The sequence below is a fragment of the Leptidea sinapis genome, chromosome 46 (genome assembly GCF_905404315.1).
Source record: "Leptidea sinapis chromosome 46, ilLepSina1.1, whole genome shotgun sequence".
Lineage (NCBI taxonomy): Eukaryota > Metazoa > Arthropoda > Insecta > Lepidoptera > Pieridae > Leptidea > Leptidea sinapis.
Genome location: NC_066310.1, coordinates 3,603,095 through 3,624,058, shown reverse-complemented (window position 1 = coordinate 3,624,058; position 20,964 = coordinate 3,603,095). Strand labels below are relative to the sequence as shown.

The 20,964-nt window shown below is 37.1% G+C and overlaps 1 protein-coding gene across 1 annotated transcript in view; it reads right to left on the bottom strand.

Moving 5' to 3' along the window:
• Positions 1–20,964, bottom strand: part of LOC126977997 (neuronal growth regulator 1-like) — a 477,303-nt gene that overhangs the window by 362,289 nt on the left and 94,050 nt on the right. The window contains exon 2 of the mRNA XM_050826732.1: positions 18,273–18,352. The gene's annotated coding sequence lies outside the window, so the exon portion shown is untranslated. The remainder of the gene's footprint in view (positions 1–18,272; positions 18,353–20,964) is intronic.

The window sequence follows — 20,964 nt, the reverse complement described above, 5'->3', positions numbered from 1 at the left end:
GTTACAAAAATAATTCCACCTTTGCAAAGTGTAATCGTTAAGTGTTGTGAATATTTCGAAACTATTACAGAAACTTTGAACTGATTTTGAGTACCTGATTAGTAAAATCACATCAATAACTTTTTCTTATAGCATTCGAGAAGAGTGCAGGAGGAATCTTGATATTAAACATTTTCAGCCATGGAATCTGAATACAAACTTAGAAACAAAATTAAGTTGTCAGAGAGGAATTGAGAGAAGTTATATGGAGTTAAGACTAAGAGACAAAATTAATAACATTACAACTGAGCAATACAATAAGAAAGAAAATCTTGATTTCTATTTAATCTACGTTTAAAATTGAAATGGGCTGGACATACACAAAGAACAACGTAAAATGGTCCAAAGTAGTGGACTGGTACCCTATAAAAAGGAAGGCCAGCCTCGATTTCGTTTCCTGGAGCGATAACATAGTAGAAACATAGGGAAAGTTGTGGACCAAGAATTGCAAGAGATAGGAACGAGTGAAAACTAATGGAGGAGGCTTTTACCGCTAAGATAGCTAACCGCTAATACAAATAATTTTTACTTAATTCCCACATGCGTTTCGAATGTGCTGTAGTCATGTTATTGACACAAGTTGGCGCTTAGCATAAAACTTGTTTGTATTTAGCTTCCCTACTCGGTTTGATACTTACGTTACCTATAAATAAATAACTATAATCAAACATATCTGCAATTTTTTAACATTTAATATTATTCTGAATATTATATATGAAGTAAAAGCCAAAAGTAAAACATGAGACGTAAGTATATAAGGTAAATAAACATTGATGTCGTATATAATTAGATATATCACAACGAAAAAGCCCTTTAATAAATAATATGACAGCAAAGGGTTTAAACCTTGAGTTGTGTAAGGACATTGTAAGTAGAATATATAATATGACATGAAGGGTGAGGCGGGTTTCTTAAGGGATGTTAGATGAAGGTATAAAGATAAATTTTGTGAACCTTAGTGTCTATAAGGGTTAGTACATATTATTGGGATTATAACCAATACAACACATGAAATCACTTTTACTTCGTTGATAAAATCATTTGATGTGTGGTATCATATATCATTCTCCGCAGTGCAGTTTTCAAGGAGCTTTCTTCCACGTACTACAAAGCTGTGGAATGAGCTTCCTTGTGCGGTGTTTCTGGGACGATACGACATAGGTACCTTCAAAAAAAGCACGTACACTTTCCTTAAAGGTCGGCATGGATTCCTCTGGTGTTGCAATACAATGTGTGCGCTGGTCATTACTTAACACCAGGTGACCCGTACGCCCGTACCTCTTTTTTCATTAATAAAAAATATACAAAGAAATGATACAGAAGATATGTTATGAAAAGAAAATAAGCGTATTCATGGTAAGTCACACTTTAACAGCGAAAGAGTTGAAGCTTCATGGGAAGAAACAGAAAAAGAGAAAAGAGAAGAGTAATAGAACACCTAGAAGATTTTGGGAGTGAAAACTCGGTAAATCACATTTTGCGCAGACAAAAGGGAACAAAATGCATATTATTTTAAATTATTCATACCTTTGTAATACTAAAAGATATATCAAACGCCGTTAAAATAACATAAATGTAGGTATAATAAAAATTGCCAACTCACGCGGCCACTATAAACGCCCCCTAATTTGACGAACAATTACGTCATACTTCATAACAACAAACAACGGAGAGGATTGATTGAAAACTAACATTTGTCGTCATTTTTTCTCTTCAAATTTGCTCGAAAAAATGGCTTCGCTTTTCAAATATTCGAATTTCCCAGAATTTATGGTACTTTGGAAGTGATACTTCTTTTGAGACGGTGTGAATTGGTTTTTATGAAACAAAAAAGTGGAAAGAAAACTCCGCCCTCATGTACGGGCCCTTACAAGGACTCTGCATACTATGGGGACTAGTAGTCTACACTCAAAGTCAAAGTGAAAAAAACTTTATTAAATTAGGCTTAAATTAAGCGCTTTTGAATAGTCACCTTAAATATTTCCTTTAAGTTACTGAATCTACCATATGTTCGGAAAATCTCTCTTCCCAAGAGAAGGTCGCCTTCGATGAAGGCTTAAAGGGCACTTGCCTAAAGCCAACCTTAGGTGGTGTTTACTGGGTAGGCATTTAGGTTTTTACGTGAGTCCCACATAACCAACGCAGACATAAGCTGCATTGGTATGCATGAGCACCCTTTCATTTTGTCTGGGCGCAAAAAAAAAGTTGAGCTCGTGAGAAGAACGTACAAGATACTCGACGACCACTCTTTTCAATTAAATAGTGTGTTTATAATGGCTGTAATACATAAAAAAATAGTTTGTAAGGTGCTGCATCCAATATATGAGTCGTGTTTAAATTATTATATATCTCATGAAAAGTAATAAAAAATTTACTGTATAAATATAAATTATAGTATCGGATGTATCAACCTCTAGAGCTTGAACTCATTGTTTGTGTAATGATGCTTCGTGAATATGATGGTCGTGATTACTGTCACAATTAGTTATTGCATCAAACAAATACAAATACTATAAATAAATAAATATAGACTCGGTTACTACAAATGATTAACGGCCGTTCCCAATATTCATTCTATCTAACGTACTTGAGATAAAAATCGTAACTATCGTTGAATTTTCTGTCCCAATAAACTTACCGACGGTGACTCACCTTATTCGTACACGCTGTCTGTCAATGGGACGACGTATAGCTTACCAGCGATAGAAGTTTTTATGGAAATTGAAATTCACGCGTCCCAATATAAAGAATGACTTATCGGATATATTGGGACAGCTTCGGATCATTGACAGCTAATTAATGACTGTAAAAGGTAGTAATTTATCTGCATCTAAAGATAGTATATTGGGAACGGCGGTTAATCAACTTTCAGCTGTTACTCAAGGAGTCAGTTGTTGGGAAATTCTGAAAACCGGTTCTATACTGGCATTACGCCAGTGTAGCTAACACTGAGTTATTTTAATGACAATAATTCCCACACAGTACCATTGTTTTTCATTTTAGGTAGGTAATGGATTGTACTACTTCATATGATTACACTTTGTTTGAGGCTTTACCATCTGTTATGTAATAAGGTACAAGACACGCAGGACGTTAAGCTGATGAAATTTGATACGCCTTGCCCATTACAGTGAAATGCCGCTCAGGATTCTTCAAACCCTCAATTCTGAGACCGGACTGACAAAAATCCAATCGGACGGTAAGACTTTGGATGATGGTAGTCAGACTTTCCCGGTTTGGGAAGTATCACGACTGCCACCTGTTCGCGATCTATAGGAAGAGCCGCTCATCTGCCTCAATGCTCTTGGCACTGATGTCCGCAGAGAACGCGTCCGATCCAGAAGCTTTACGAGCATTGAAGTCATGAACCGCTTCCCTGAGTTCCGCAAGGGTGAAAGGTGGATCATCCTCTGCGCAAGCTAACTCACACAGAGGGCGGTCCGCCTCCCTCCTTATTGCGGAATGTACGGTACTGTCGTCCTCCAACCTGTCGTCCGGGAAGAACGTAGCTGCAAAGAATTCTGCACTTTGCTTGAGATCCAGAGTCACTCCGTCCCTCACAAGGAGTTTATCTTCTTGGTTTTTCGAGGTTTGCCGGAGGACTCTGTAAATACCATACCACAAGCTTTCGCCCGTTAGCGCTGTGCCGTACTCCTTCCAGCTATGGGTCTGTGCCGCTTGTGCGGCAGACTCATACTTTTCCCGGGAATTCAGGCACTGGCGGACGATAGATTCCCTCCTTGTTGGGGCCGCGCAGCGGACCCGGCTCTTTTTGGTAACCGCGTCGCGGTTCAGAGCCAGAAGTTCGGAGTTCATCCAAGCTGGTTCATACTTGAGTGTTCGCTTCAGCTTCGGGATAGCGGCCTCGCACGCTTGACGAACCGCCTCCTGATACTCGAGGACAACGTGCTCAATGTCCTCGGGGGCGGTTATGGCCTAAGCTCTATCCACTCGGATTTGGCGGTTTTGTAAATGTAGGATAAGTTCCTTTCGGAACTTATACTGGTTTGCCTTTCGAGTGTTGTAAATCCGAGTGGTTGGTGCTGGGCCAGGTGCTTTCGCACGACCTGTGCGAAGGCCTATCCTTAGGGCATTGTGATCGGAACTGACCATGTCTGGGTCCACCCTCCAGGACTCCATCCTTGACAGGATACTTTGGCTGCACACCGTTATATCGACTCTGCTTGTGCAGAGCCGACCTTCCCGAACCACTTGAAATGTGGGTTCAGTCCCAGTGTTAAGAACCATCATGTGCATTATTTTCATAGAAATTGGATTCATAAAAACCGGTCGTCTAAGATGGTCTGTTTGAATATTTCAACATACTGGATCAAAAGTAAATGGAAATACCTTAATATAATCTTAATATATTTGATGACGATCAGTTCTTCATGGGAACTGGCAATTGGCAATCTGCTACTTACAAATAAAAGTGTTACATTACATCAATAAGTCTTTTTTTAACCGACTGAAAATGAGAGTCTCAATTGTTTTTGTATTGCCGCTACTTCACATGTTACCATTGTTGCACAAGTCCCTCAATATCCGATGCGTTTTTTTTAGGAGTGGGAGAGTCACGCTGCCGTCTTTTGACGTCAGCACAATCGGGCCAGGCTCGTCCGGGCTAATTACCACACTCGCACAGGATACCGGCGTGAAGTAGCGGCCTAGTGCCGCTATGTTTCGCATAGGTTAGTGTCGAGGACCGGTGGCCATTCCCCCCCCGCCTCCACCCGAATATGACCGCGGAACTTAAAAAGATTTTACCCCAGGAGGGTACCGGCTCAACCAGAGTCGGAGAATCCCTCCCCGAGCACTCTAGCTCGGGCTGCCCTTCGTATTCTGGGGAGGGCACAAACCGCGCATGACCAAGGACAAACGAGGCAGTAACACCACGGCACCGCGCTCCACACTCAACGTGGACTTTTGCAATATCAGGGGAATTCACTCCACTTTAAACGCCGTCCACCACCACCTTGAGACGGCGCAGCCGGCCTTGTGTTTCCTTACGGAGACGCAGATATCTCGACCTAGCGATACGTCATATTTAACGTACCCCGGGTACAAAATTGAGCAAAATTTTTGCCTCATGCCGGGGTATGTGTGAACGTTAGGGAGGATATCTGCTGTCGCCGTCTCGGCAATTTTGAGGGTAGGGACCTGTCCACTCTCTGGCTCCGCGTAGATTTAGAGGACCGCGTCCGCATCTATGCGTGTGTCTACAGGTCCCATAGTGGTAACGCAGAAACCGATCATCTCATGGGCTGCGTTGAAACGGCAATTGACGACGTGCTTGCACAGATCCCCTCCGCTGAAATCGTAGTCTTGGGTGATTTCAACGGGCATAATGCCGAATGGCTTGGATCACGTACCACAGACTACGCAGGGCGATTTGTGCATAATTTTGCATTGGCGTATGGTCTGTCCCAATTGGTCAAGTCGCCAACGCGGCTCCCGGATGTGGATAGCCACATGCCGTCCTTATTGGATCTTCTGCTGACTACACATCCCGATGGTTACCAGGTCCTTGTCGACGCCCCTCTCGGAAAGTCCGACCATTGCCTGGTCAGGAGTGTAGTGCCTATTCGACGCCAACGTCACAGACCACCAGCGACCCGCCGCGTTTGGCACTACAAGTCAGCAGATTGGGATAGGATGCGTTCCTTTTTTGCATCCTACCCTTGGGGCAGGGCTTGTTTCCCTTCGGATGATCCTAGTGCCTGCGCCGTTGCAGTAGCCGATGTGATACTGCAGGGCATGGATATTTTTATACCAAGCTCTGTAGTACCCATCGGTGGCAGATCACAGCCCTGGTTCGATGCGTCAGTTAAAGCAGCATCTGACTGCAAAAAACTGGCGTATCGAGCTTGGGTTGCGGCGCTGGGCGCAAAGGATCCGAACTGCACAGTTCTTAAGAGGAAATACAACCTTGCCTCCAGATTTTTTAAGCGGCAAATCGCCCGTGTAAAGTCAAAACACGTCGTCATAATCGGCGAGCAGCTTTCCAGTTACCCGACCGGAACACGCAAGTTCTGGTCGTTGTCGAAAGCTGCTCTTGGTAACTTCAGCCAGCCGTCCATGCCGCCGTTGCACATGAGGAATGACACCCTGGCCTATACGGCAAAAGAGAAAGCCAACTCGACTCTTGACGACAACGGAAAAACACCGCCGACCATCCCGCGGTGTCAGAGCTCTATGCCTGAAGTACAGTTCAGACAGAAAACTGTTAGGCGAGCTCTGTTTTCGTTGGACGTCAGGAAGTCGAGCGGGCCGGATGGCATTTCTTCAATCGTGCTTAGAACGTGTACCCCTGAGTTGACGCCGGTGCTAACGCGTTTATTCCGGCACTCTTATTCCAAAGGCGTAGTCCCTGACTCATGGAAGTCAGCCCTTGTCCATCCGATCCAAAAAAAAGGAGACAGTTCGGATCCGGCGAACTACAGGCCTATTGCTATCACCTCCCTGCTCTCCAAAATCATGGAGAGCATAATTAGCCACCAGCTTTTAGTATACCTAGAGGGTCACCAGTTGATCAACGACCGACAGTACGGCTTTCGCCATGGACGGTCGGCAGGTGATCTTCTGGTATACCTAACACATAGATGGGCGGCGGCTATTGAAAGCAACTGGGCGAAGGCCTGGCAGTTAGCCTGGATATAGCGAAGGCCTTTGATCGTTTATGGCACAAGGCGCTCCTCTCAAAACTTCCATCATTTGGGCTTCCCGAGAGCTTGTGCAAGTGGACCTCCAGCTTCCTCACTGCTCACTCATAATAATTAAAATGTTAATGTTCCGCGATGAAAAAAGCTTAAAAACATATATTATGTATGTATATATTAAAGGCGACTGTTTTAAAGTCAAAGTATAATAAACTTCATTCAAATACGACTAAACTTAACGCTTTTGAATAATCATTACAAATATATAATTTAAATTACTGAATTTACCATATTATGAGCGGAAAAAGTAGAGCTCATGAGAGGAAGAAGTTGGCCGAGAATTAGCACTATATTTCTAATCTGTACTCATTTAGAACTTTATAACACGACCAATTTAATTATTAAATAAAAATAGACATGATTGAACAAATATTTTTAAATGGATTCTTACTATAAAGGAATGCTGAAATGGTTTGGACACGTGGAGCGAATGAGTGAAGAAAGAATGACGCATCAAATATATAAGGCGAGTGTGTGTGGGCAAGTCGGTCGCGGGAGACCTCGTAGAACATTCGTCGACCAAATGTTTTGAGAAAAGGAGAGGTCCGAAGCACCCGCAACCGACGAGCATGTATGAAAAGAGTAATGAATGTAGAGGAAGCACGTGAGGTTTGTAAGGATAGAAGCAAATGGCATTCTATTGTCTCTACCAACCCCGACAGGAACAAGGCGTGAGTCTGTATATGATTCTTACTATAACTTACCACAGAATGGGAAGGAAGCGACAGCCCACAGGCTATTCAATTATTTTGGTGTACGAAATTATGTATATTGTAACTAACTATAAAAAAAGAAAGAAGCCCACTCAATTACTTGAGCCCGTTCTTCTTAGGTCTCAGGCGTAAATTTTGAATGGGTGATACTTTTTGAAAATCAATAAGTGATTTTGAACCTTATTTTGAATAAAAATATTTGAATTTCAACGATCGCAATAAAGTAATAGAATTTGATTTCCAATATGCAGCAGACTACAATTTGTCGACTGATTAAAACTCAATACCACTAGTAATATAATGAATTAAGATCCAAAAATATTCTTTATATTATATTCATATCAACACACGCCCTAAAATACTCGTGTCGTCACTGAGGCGAAATGGTGAAGGACCGTCTCAAATCAGATTAGAATGGCCGATTGTGATTTTCATGCTATCTTGAACGTCCGCCTCGGATATTTCATATCTTATATCGATGTGATGTATTGGATGGAGAGCCGCTATGATTTTATGAAGCTTTTACGAAATGTGTATCTATATTCTTACATAAATACTAGCTGACCCGACAGACGCTATTCTGTACATGATAAATAAAAACTGTTTTGTCGTAAAAAATGCGAGTAAACACTTTATTTTCTGAAGTATTCATTAAAAAAAATAAGTGTTAGATAATAAAATATTGTATATGTGAATATGACGCTGTTTATCACAATATTTTTCATAGATATCGTCTAAAAGAAAATCGGCTATGGATAAATTGAGGAAAATATGGAAGGATCGCAATATCACCAAAATATGACTTGTCTTGACTCTCATATTCCCTAAATTCCTCCATGCGGCTGAGACATAGACCGTACGAGAAAGTGAGATGAAAAAGATCAACACTCTTGAGATGTGGCGCCGGAGAAGAATGCTCGGTATATCGTGGACGGAATTCCGAACCAATGAGTCTATTCTTCGAGAGCTCGGCATTAAACAGGAACTGTCTGCTACCGTACAAGCTCCCATTCTCACTTTCTTCGGGCATGTATCGCGACGTGGGAGCGACTCCATAGAACGCTAAATAGTGCAGGGTAAAGTCGAGGGCACTAGACCACGAGGCAGGTCCCCGATGAGGTGGACGGACCAAGTGAGGCAAGCTGTCGACGGTACTCTGCATGAATGCACGAGAAGAGCGGCAGTTCGCAACGAGAGGCGTTGCATTGTGAAACAGGCCACTAACTCTGACAAAAGTTTAACGCCGAAGAAGAAGAAAAGAAAAATACTACACACTTCACTAGCTCACTAACATATCTGTAAAACTAGCACACATGAATATTTTAAATTTAGTCTCACCATAATGAGGAGAGTATTTCTCTATTACGCTAGTAAAATAAGTTTATGGTCATTCCAAAATGAAAAGAGCTTCGATGACGCATTTGTTAAAATCGTTAACAATCTCCACGCTGCCCCCAGTTTGTTCCTCGTCCGCCACATACTCACGTGTTTTCGGTTTCTTAAATTCATATGTTTAATCTGATATATAAAATTCTCGTGTCCCGGCGTTTTTTTCCAAACTCCTACGAAACGGCTTAACCGATTTGTGTGAAATTTTGTGTGCATATGGGGTAGGTCTGAGAATTGACCAACCTCTATTTTTCATACCTAAATTATAAGTGAAACCTCTAAATATTTTTTGCCATTTTTTTTTTAATTTTTTGTTCGTCTGTCAACCTTGTATTATAAAATTTGAAAAATAAAATTTTATGAACGACGCGGGATTCGAATCCACGACCTCCGGCGTTCTGTGCCGGTGCTCTAACCAACTGAGCTAACCGTTCGAGTACCGCCTCGTTATAAAATTCTGTTTGCTTTGTTCAACTCTCAGGTTGTGGCTTCATCTACAGGATCTACTTTACAGTTGATAACCTGCTCAACACCAATATTTGCATATTAGGAAATTGACTTAAGATGTCGCTCTTGTAAATCTAAACAATATGTTATGCTTTTAAAGTGATAACCCTCACTTCTAGGATTAATATATCAATATACATAATGTGGTGGAATCTTTAAAAAACTGTTGAATAGATTTAAATTCAATCTTCTAAGTTTTACTCCTCAGACACTTGGCCCTTGACGAGACGAGCAGGACGTTCAGTTGATGGTAATTGATACACCCTACCCATAACAATGCAGTGCCGCTGAAGGTTCATGAACGACACAAAAATTTTGAGCGGCAATACAATAACGCTCGTCACCTCGAGACATAAGATGTTAAGTCTCATTTGCCCAGTAATTTCACTAGCTACGGCGCCCTTCAGACCGAAACACAATAATGCTTACACATTACTGTTTCAAGGCAGAAATAGGCGCCTAATCAAATAAAATGGTTAATAAAGTTTTAAGAAACAAAGATTTTTCATAAATACTACGTGCTCAGTAATGAGTGTACGCGAACGAAGTCGCGGGAAACAGCTAGTAAAACATAAAATATCTATAAATCGCAAAGGTAACACTACTTTTATTTATTGGAAGTGATTTTACTTACAGTAATAAATCACCTCAAGTAACCCAAAGCCTTTCAACTTAATGCTCCGTTATGTCGTGTTCTTTTCAAAATGGATTAGTAGTTTCTACAAAAAACAAGTATATTATTAAATCGCAAATGTAATGGTACGGTAATGGACAACAAATTACATAAATTACCATTGTAACTGATGTTTGACGCAATATTAAACAAATGTGTCGTTTTGCATAATTTACTTATAATTGATTTATTACATGAGTGTTTTGTTTGCGCTTTCTAAATTGACACATCAAACATAGGCACATAAGTGAATTTGCCAGAAACTGTCATAACCACAATGTTAACACCAGGAACAGACATAAACTTATGATGGCTACTACTCGGCTAAGTCGAGTTAGTAAGTCTTTTGTGGGGCGATGTATATGCTTTTACAACAAGATCCCAGAAAATGTTCAAAACAAAATTTATTCAAAAGAATTATTAAAAAACGTTTGTGTGGTAAAGGTTACTTTAACATAAATGACTTTCTTAATGATACCACAGACTGAGAATGGAGTGTTTGTAGAATTGTACAATATTACTTTGTAAACATATTTATTCGATGAAAAAAAAGCCCGCTGAGTTTGTTGCGCCCATTCTTCTCAGGTCTGAGGCATTCATTTTGGAATGGGTGGTAGTTTTTTGACTTTCAATAAGTGATGTCACATCCTATTTTGAATAAAAATATTTGAATTTGAATTTTAAACTTATAACCTTAGTTTGTAACGTTTATTTGCCGATTATTTTTTATTGGGTAGTAAGATGTGTAATAAAAATTAGTGAGGGAAAGCACAGATGTAGTATACTAGTATGATATACCTGTTAAGTAGAGAGTCCCGCTCTTCCATAGCAGAAACAGGAAGAAATTAATTCTGGAATAGGCTTAATCTTAATGACGTTACATGTGTCCTTTCTTAGTCATACAAATTTATATATTTTTGAGAAAAAGTGACGGGAGGAGAAAAGTTAACATCTGATAGTAAGTGATACGCCTTGTCTATTATGCAGTGCCACTCAGGATTCTTGAAAATTCCAAAATATCGCCTATCTAATTCAATAACTTCCAAAATAACCAGCACCAATACTGCCTACATACTAATGCTTCGCAGCGGCAGAAGGCGTCGCTATGAAAATATTTGTTAAATCTCAAAGTTCAAGTTAAAACTAAATTTATGTAACTTGGTCTAAAACATTTAACGTTCACATTGTGAGTAATTAAGTGATTCATACCGAAAAATAATTAAATTTATAAATTGCTACAGCTCCGATAGATCCTCTCATCGTATACCTACACGACACAACACAATATATATTTTAGTAACAATAATAAATATATAATAAGTATTTTGTGTACACATTAAGTTACTATCCGGCGTGTAGATTATGTAATAGTGCAGATGAAACCCCGTTACACATCCTCTGTCAATAAGGTCCTTTAAATTCGTAGACGAACGTAACATCTCTTTGGAAAGATAATTTTTTCAACCACTTGAGATACGGCATCTCATTGCAAAAGATATAATTATATTCATAAAAGGAATCAATCTTAGCAGTGAGCTATATTTAACAGTTGCTGTCACAATATGTCATATAAGAAAATTTATTGAAGTAGACGTTACTTTGCGGAAATCCATAATAATTCAAATGATTTGAATTTTCTTTAGTGTTAATTCCGCCAATATTTGTATTTAAACAATTTGACACGTGTTTCGCCTCTACACGAGGCATCCTCAGGACGTGTTGTCTCGCCAAAATCTGGCACTAGAACATCTCGTCATCATGCCTCGTGTCGAATTGTTTAAAGACAAATATTGGCGGAATTAACACTAAAGAAAACGCAAATCATTTGTGTGTATCCTATTGGTTCGCAATGAAACAGGGGAGTGAAACACTGAACTGTACCTTAAGTGGCTTTACTATCTGGTGCATTAAAAATATTCCAGAACAACTCTATTCAATTACATATAAATACGGAAGATATTGAACATATACAGAAGATAATTAACGGTAGAATACTCACATAAAGCCGTGTTATCAGCTATGCTAAAACAAAACAAATTAAAATTTATCGTTCCACAACTTCGGCGTTCCCTGTCGGCTCCCCGCTCGAAGCAAAACAATTTACAGAGTTGGTTACTGTTCAGAAGTTTCTGTAACTCCTAACTTATTATGAAAACACGGAAACTTTACGATTTGTTGATAATTATCAATAACAGTAACATACGAGTAATATACCCTCATACCAATGCTGAAGTATATAACAGAATACTCAATTCATTTCCAAATTAATAATAAACTTACTAATAATGAAATTACATAAATACTCTCAATAACAATCATAAACTTTCAGAATCAGACTAATGTCACTTACCTTGGTTACTTACTACAAATCTTCAAAAGAGTTAAATTTTCAAGCAACGTAAATAAAATATTACATAAACACTATTTTTAGCATGTTGATGACACAGCGTGCATAAAAGCCGTAACACCTCTATCTGTTTAAATATTAATAATCACGTTATAAATTCGGAAATAGAAATTGCAAATGAATTTGATAAATACTTCTCCGAAATCCCGATTGTCACGACCAAATACCTTAACGCTTCGCCAAAAGCAGCATATGATATGCTTAAATTACACGTACCAGTATCTTCTACTGACTTGAAATTTAAGTATGTTACAGGTAGCGATATAATAAAAATCTTCAAATTAATTAACCTAAAAAATACAAAAGACCTATGGGGCCATTCGACTAATATTGTTAAATACATACTTGACATTATAGCACCTGAATTAGCAATAATATTTAATGAATGCATAGATGAGGGTGTGTTCCCTGACCTCATGAAATGCAGCAAAGTTATACCTTTGTTTAAATCGGGCAGTTCTTTTGACCCTGCTAATTTCAGACCTATCTCAGTGCTGCCTGTTTTTAGTAAAATTTTTGAAAAACTTTTGCTTCAACAGCTACAAATGCATTTTTGTAAATTAATGAACAAAAATCAGTTTGGTTTCACTAGGGGTTTATCAACAATTAATGCGGGTACTAGACTCATTGAGCACATCTTTGACGCCTGGGAAGAGTCACAGGATGCATTGGGCATTTTTTGTGATTTGTCAAAAGCATTTGACTGCGTCCACCATGAAACTTTACTCCTAAAACTAAAGCATTATGGAGTGAAAAATAGAGCCCTAAATCTGTTAAAATCATATTTAAGCGAAAGAGTTCAGATAGTCGATGTAAATGGCAAACGGTCTTCGGGTAAACCTGTGCGAATAGGTGTTCCACAGGGTTCTATTCTCGGTCCTTTCTTGTTTCTTATATATATTAACGATCTACCGTTTGTGGTAGATGATAGCCATGAGATTGTATTGTTTGCTGATGATACTTCACTTATTTTTAAAGTGAAGCGACGTGCGGATATTGATGACGGGGTAAGCAATGCACTCTCAAAGATAGTGCGTTGGTTTGAGACGAATAATCTGCACTTAAACAGTAAAAAAACAAAGTGTTTACGGTTCATTACACCAAACACAGCGGAGGTACAAACCAACGTACTTATAAATGACCAGAGATTGGAACTTGTGGACACTACGGTCTTCCTGGGTATCACGTTAGATAAAAAGCTTCAGTGGGGTCCACATATTACCCATCTAGCAGATAGACTCAGCTCTGCGGCATATGCAGTTAGAAAGATTAGAGAGTACACGAATGTTGCGACCGCTAGATTAGTGTACTTTAGTTATTTTCACAGCATCATGACGTACGGTATATTACTATGGGGTCATGCTGCTGACATTGATATAGTGTTTGCTCTGCAAAAGAGAGCTGTTCGTGCTATATATCAGCTTGGTTATAGACAGTCTCTCAAAGAAAAATTTAAAGAAATAAATATTATGACTGTCTATTGTCAGTACATTTATGAAAATTTAATATATGTTCACAAAAATCGTCACCTTTTTGCTCTTAATAGTGATTTTCATTATTATAACACTAGAAATAAGGGATTGCTTGTAACTAATTCTAGTAGGCTTCATAAGATACATAATAGCTTTAAGGGTAAATGTATACACTTCTACAATAAAGTCCCAGCCACTGTTCAGGCATTGTCTATAAATAAATTTAAATGTTTTATAAAAAAATGGCTCTGTCGTAAATCCTATTACTCCACTGCTGAATATCTAAATGATCGGACAGCCTGGGACTAGATTGTGATTATTTTATAGCAACTGTACAATATTGTATATTTTTATTGAAAAGAGCGCAAAAAAAAAGAATGCTGGGAGAGTTTCTTGCGCCGCTTCTTCTCTCTCAGAGCACCATTTGTTTCCGAAGCGGTAGTAGTATCTAGTAGTATAAGAAATGACATCAAAAAGAATTCTAAAGGAATCAATTTTGAGAAAATAAATGCCTTTTATGCCTTTTAAAGCAAATTTTACAACTAAAAGTAATTTTATCTCTACAAATTGTATGAATGTGAATGTAAGTTTGTTTGATATGCCTTCACGCCTAAACCACGGAACCGATTTTGATAAAATTTAGTACAGAGATAGAAAGAGAGGACCGATTCTGACGGGACTTTTATTGGCAGGTAGCTGATGTAATAAGCAGTAACTTAGGCTACGTTTGCTTTAGAGAAACAAAGTAATGTTGCAATGTCCAAGAAACGGTCTATCTCTAAAAATAATTTATGTGGCAAAATAACGTTTGCCGGGTCAGCTAGTAATAAATACATACATTTTGATTATAGATGCATATTATTAAAAGCTGACCTCAATATTTATTTAACTCATTAAATTATTTTGAACTTCAAATATATTATCAATGATTACGAATATAATTAATGCGACACGGTTAATTGAAGTAAGCCATGGACGCCGCAATTGTCCTCGGCTGTTCTACCCAGCGCCTTTGACTTCACACCTACTCCGCGGCCGGCTGTAATGCGACATACGATAGATGGACGAAAAAATTTAAGCCTATATAATAAAAGTGTCACTTTAGTAATATTAATATATTCAAATTTTTTTATTCCACAGGTAAATTTACATTGCACTAAAATATGTCTTTTTTTCATACAGCTAATTTGGAAGGCAGATTTTCTTATAGAAGATCGAGCAAGAAACTCTAAGGTTGCTCTTTTCAAAAATGATTAGGTGCTACAAGTTCTTATTTTCAATTTACAAATCATTTCAATTACAATAAATGCCAAGTGATGCAACAAAAATACTCAAACGTCAAACACTAAATGCTCGGTAAGTAAAAAAAAATTAAATTAGTAAAAACACAAGAGCTATTGAGTACAGTAGATGCATCAATCCACACACACTGTAAATAAATAAAGGCGTTATGCGAGCCTTTAATAACTATATTTTTTTTTATAAAAATAAGGGACAAGACGAGGTGGCTGCCCATTACAATGCAGTAACAACGCTCAGGATTCTTGAAAAACCCAAAAATTCTGAGGCTCTACAATTCCGCTCGTCACCTTGAGACATAAGATATTAAGTCTCATTTGCCCAGTTATTTCACTAGCTACGTCGCCCTTTACAATAAAACACGATAATGTTTACACATTACTGCTTCACGGGAGAAATAGGCGCCGTCGTGTTACCCATTATCTAGCGGGCATCCTGTGCAAAGGAGCCTCCAAGGAGATTATTATTGAACTACATTTTATTACAAAATATAAAGTAAAAATCCTCTTTAGGAGCACAACAGAAAATAAAATATTCATACATATATTTGAACGAATCAAAATCAACACAAGTAAATCATAACAATAGGAGTTCACTGCTTATTATTATTATTATTATTATTATATCATTGGGACATTTTTTATGCAAAAGGAGGACAAACGAGCGTACGGGTCACTTAATTTTAAAGGATCACCGCCGCCTACATTCTCTTGCAACACCAAAGGACTCACAGGATCATTGACGATCTTTGAGCAAGGTGTGTGTGACAACTGAGTGTCCTAACTGGTTTGCTCTCTGGCCATTATAAGCTAAATGGGCTTCTAGCCAGAATGTGTCTGAATGAATTAAACCTGTGCACATTCTGCTGTGAAGCCACTGAAGACCCCAAATACAGGATGTTTACTGGAATGCGAGGCTATTGCCAGGGTTAGGTAGAGGTGTATTAAAGTGCCTTCACTTAAGGCAGAGTGCCCTGCCAGAACCTTCTGAGGATCCTACGCTTCTTAAAAGTAGTAGGTCTTGAGGATGTAATTTAAACTTCGGCACAGTAAGCACACACGTTCCCTAGCTAGTAGCCTCGACTTCCACATCTTTTTCTTAGGTAAAGGGAAGCTCGCTTTCGACTCCATAATAAGATAATGAAAATGAATGTATGTTTAGAAAGGTGTGTTTTGATTAAAAATTCTTATTGCATGTGTGGATCGATGCATTTATTGTAAACACAAGAGTTATTGAACTCTTGCATTTTTACTTATTAATTTACTTTTTTTTACTTGTACTCGTATAAAGCATTTAGTAGGTATTTGAAGTTTGAGTTTTTTTGTTTCATCACTTTGCTTATATTGTAATTAAAATGATTTGTAAATTGAAAATAAGAACTTGTAATGCCTTATCATTTTTGAAAAGAGCAACCTTAGAGTTTCATGTTTGTTCTTCTATATGGAAAACTGCCTTCCGAATGTAGCTGTTTGAAGAAATGACAATATTTCAAGTGCAATGTAAATTTACGTATGAAATCTATTTAGTCACTCATCACGATATCTCAGGAACCACTAGAGCTAAAGACTTGAAATTTGGTAGGAATATTCTTTTCACCGAGTAGAGGTCAAAATTCCAAGTTTTTTTATTATCAACAGAATAACGTCTGTCGGGTCAGCTAGTATTATAATATTACTAAAGTGACACTTTTATTACATAGCCTCAAATGTTTTTACTATCGCATGTCGCATTACAGCTGGCCGCGGAGTAGGTATGAATTCAAAGGTCCTCGGCAGAACAGAAAAAGTCAATTAAGACGTCCATAGCTTACTTGAGCTAACGCGTAGCATTAATTATATTCTTGTTCATTGTTAAAATAGTTGAAGTTCAAAACAATTCAATTATTTAAATAAATATTGATGTCAGCCTTTCATAATATGCGTCCATAAACAGAATGATTGTATTTATTACATATTCTATACTCTAATACGCAGACTGTTATTGATTTCCCAATATCATCGCCACCTTAAAATTATTAAGTTAAGATTTAAAACGTATATTTATTACATTTAAAGTAAAACATTAGTCGAGGCATACTACAAAGAAACTCCGAAATGCAACGGGTATTATTTGTTTTTTGAGTTTTTCTGTTAATGATTTAGGTACTTCACAATTGGCTTTCCATATATTATAATTGATTAGGATTGTGCTGGTGTTATCTGAGAAAAGGAAATTTATTATTTTTAAATCTTTTGTTTTATCTTTTGTCTGTCTTTTCTTGTTTGTCTGCTTGTCGAAGAACAAATTGTGGGTTAAATATTCGCTCACACAATTAAATATTTTTATTCGAATATACACCAGGTAGTAGGGTAAGCCCCGCATAAATTCTGACAAAGTAACAAAACACCTTTCTTAAGCATTTGATAATATGTTCCACACATAAGGTAAAATTTTGTATTAATTACAATAAAAATGTATCTATAATTCAAAAACATCAATCACAAGATTATTTTTAACCGACTTCAAAAAGGAGGAGGTTATTAATTCGATCGGTATTTTTTTTTGTGTGTACACCGATTACTCTGAGATTAATGATCCGTTTACGTAATTTTTCTTTAGTTTGATGCAGAATATATGCCATTTGGTCCCAAGGACCAATGGCCAAGCCAAATGTAATAGTAAGTACCTACACTCGCCACGCGTGACTTTGAGTGGGAAAGCTTCGTCTAAGACAAAACAAACCCAAGCGGACAGACACGCGTGGCCAGACAAGCTTAATAATTACAGTAAGTAAGCTGTATATAATATTAACTTTTTTATTGTTTAGGGTTGGCACCGACTTAAACCCTATAAATAGGTAGCACAAATAAATAATAGCATTTTATTAATATTAAAGGTAAAGGTGTATTAAATTAAATTTTTAATTATTTGATACTTATCCGTTCTTGAAGTCGGTTTTTTAAACGTAGTTGTTTTATATTAACTTACAGAGTTAATCGGATCCATTATCTTAGATATTATAGATAATTTTATACAAATATATAATAAAGTATATGTTATTATAATATTACCTACCTTGATTTGTAGTGGTTACATTCTCTTTACATGAAGCCTAGTTGACACGACGCCTACCGTAGATAAACACGTCAACAGCCCTGAAACAAAACATTGGCATATATATATGTCTTGTTTGAATATTATTATCGCGGCAACTAATACTACGCCCAAGTGGGCGTACTCGTTGACGTGCCGACGTGAAAAAATTTAATGTTTATAATTATAAGTGCCCTATAGACCAAATAAAGCTTACACATTAGTGCTTCACGGCAGAAATAGGCGTCGTTGTGTCATAATCTATTCGGCATCCTGTGCAAAGGAGCCTCCCACTAGTAGGCAGTATATGATATAATTATCCTAGTAGAAGTCGTATTTTGTTGTAACTAATACGTTATATTCAATGACTCAAATGTAAGGTATTCTTCATTATTACTATGGTCTTCACGCAATGTTTTTACATTGTATAGCCGAGTGGTTAGCGATCCTACCTACTAAGCTAGAGGTCCCGGGTTCGAATGCCGGTAGGTGCAAGCATTTATATGATGAATATGGATGTCTGTTTCCGAGTCATGGATGTTTAAATGTATTTATGTATGTTTATATGAATTTATGTATGTTTAAGTAACTATATTGTATTAAATATATCATTATCTTGTAACCCATAACACAGGCTATATATGCTTAACTTGGGGCAAGATAATTTGAAAAGTGTGTCAATATTATTATTATATTTTTATATTTCACCCATCACATACATAGAGTACTGGGTTTTCCATAATACCTTTGGTCGACTCACACTTGTAGACTTTTCTTTATTAATGGCCTGGTTTGTGTCTTTGCTGTGCTTGAAATGTTAGAATTTTATTATTATATAATGTCAGCTTGATGTGTTAATAAGCGCTACCAACGTCATGAACTGTCATAAGATATCCCAATTAATAATAACATTCATTTAACTACTGTTAATATTTAAATACTATTTAATATAATTATTACTATAATTAGAAATAACTATAATAGCTTATTATATTCAAACTGTTAGGTAGTTGGCACTACAGTAGTGCCAACAAACAGTTGGTAGCATCATAACGGTAGACGGTCGTGCCCTATATAAGCCAGAGCGCTCAGTTCGAGAAAACATTACTTATTGTGAATTCTAAGGGGTAACACTGCTCATATTATATTTAATTATTATAAATTATTAGTAGAAACTGTAAAATACAGACATTTAAATTTAAAAAAATATATAATGACGTGGAGCTATTGAAGTAATTGAAAGAAATATTATTATTATTGGATTTAAGTTAAGATTCAACTGCTTTATCTTTTTCATCTATATATACCCCGCTGCAAATTTTTGAAGTTATCTGTAAAAGTCATAGTGAGCACACCAACCTATAAATTGAGCCCAAAATCTGTTTTATAATAGCTAATTTCAATGGAAAGAATACTAAGAGAGATAACATTAAATTTAAATAAATATAAAATACATCTACATGTTATTGTTACAATACTAATGAATGATAATGATTTATATCGGGTTCGAATCCCGGTAGGTGCAATCATTTATATGATGAATATGGATGTTTGTTTCCGAGTCATGGATGTTTATATGTATTTATGTATGTTTAAGTAAGTATATTATATTAAATATATCGTTGTCTTGTACCCATAGTACAGGCTATGCCTAGTTTGGGACAAGATAATTTGTGTAAGAGTGTGTCAATATTATTATTATTATTATTATATTTTTTGATTCATTCATTCAACGACTATAACTAAAAACTATTAATTAGTTTGGATTTACTCCGGTACTGTAAACATATCTGTGTCAACAAACTATCCAATCTAAACGCCAAATTCCATTTTCGATCTTCCGCAACTTGACAAAAAAGTTCGTTGTTTATATAAGGTGATTTCAAACAAACTCCCCAAATCAAAAACGTTTTTTGCTTCACGAGCTTACTTTTGCCATTAAAAAAAAATAATTTAAATGAGTTATTCCTCGTGCTATTCTACGTTTTTAGATAGAACAATTTTGTAAAAATCTTGCAAAGATGGCTTTGACAATTAATTATTAAATAATAAACACGGCTGTATGGGCTTGAACTCTTTGACTGTCCTAATAATGAAAGAAGAAAAAAAAATAACGAATGACGCAAACGTCAGAAAATTTTAGGAACCAATTTCAACCTGTTACTTTTGTGTTTCAATGATGCGCGCGCATCTAAAAATTTCACGATCATTTTTTCATAACGCGCCTAAAGTTACAACTACAAAAACTTTTAATGAGTTTGGATTTTCTCCGGTACCGTCAATGATATTATAGTTATTATAAAAGAGGTAGATATGTCACTAGTGCGCCGAAAATAAATCGCCTAAATTGAGTCAATTGGTTCATTTGGTCGTAGTCGCTCTCTCGATACGAAAACGGTACACACGCGTTTGTTGTTGACAGAATTGCTTACAATTTGATATAGGTACAACATCAAAATGCCGTCTTGTGTTATGGGAAGATGCACTTATTTCGAAGGTAAAAAAATCAAAGAATTACATACCACAGTTAAGAAATCATGACTTATAACATTTTATTTGATTTCATTATTTATCTAACATAATAAGTATGTCGCCATGACAACGCCGATCGCCGCCAAGGCGATGACAAAATATTGATGCTGTCTGTTGCGGGATGATCGAGGTTAGAATATTT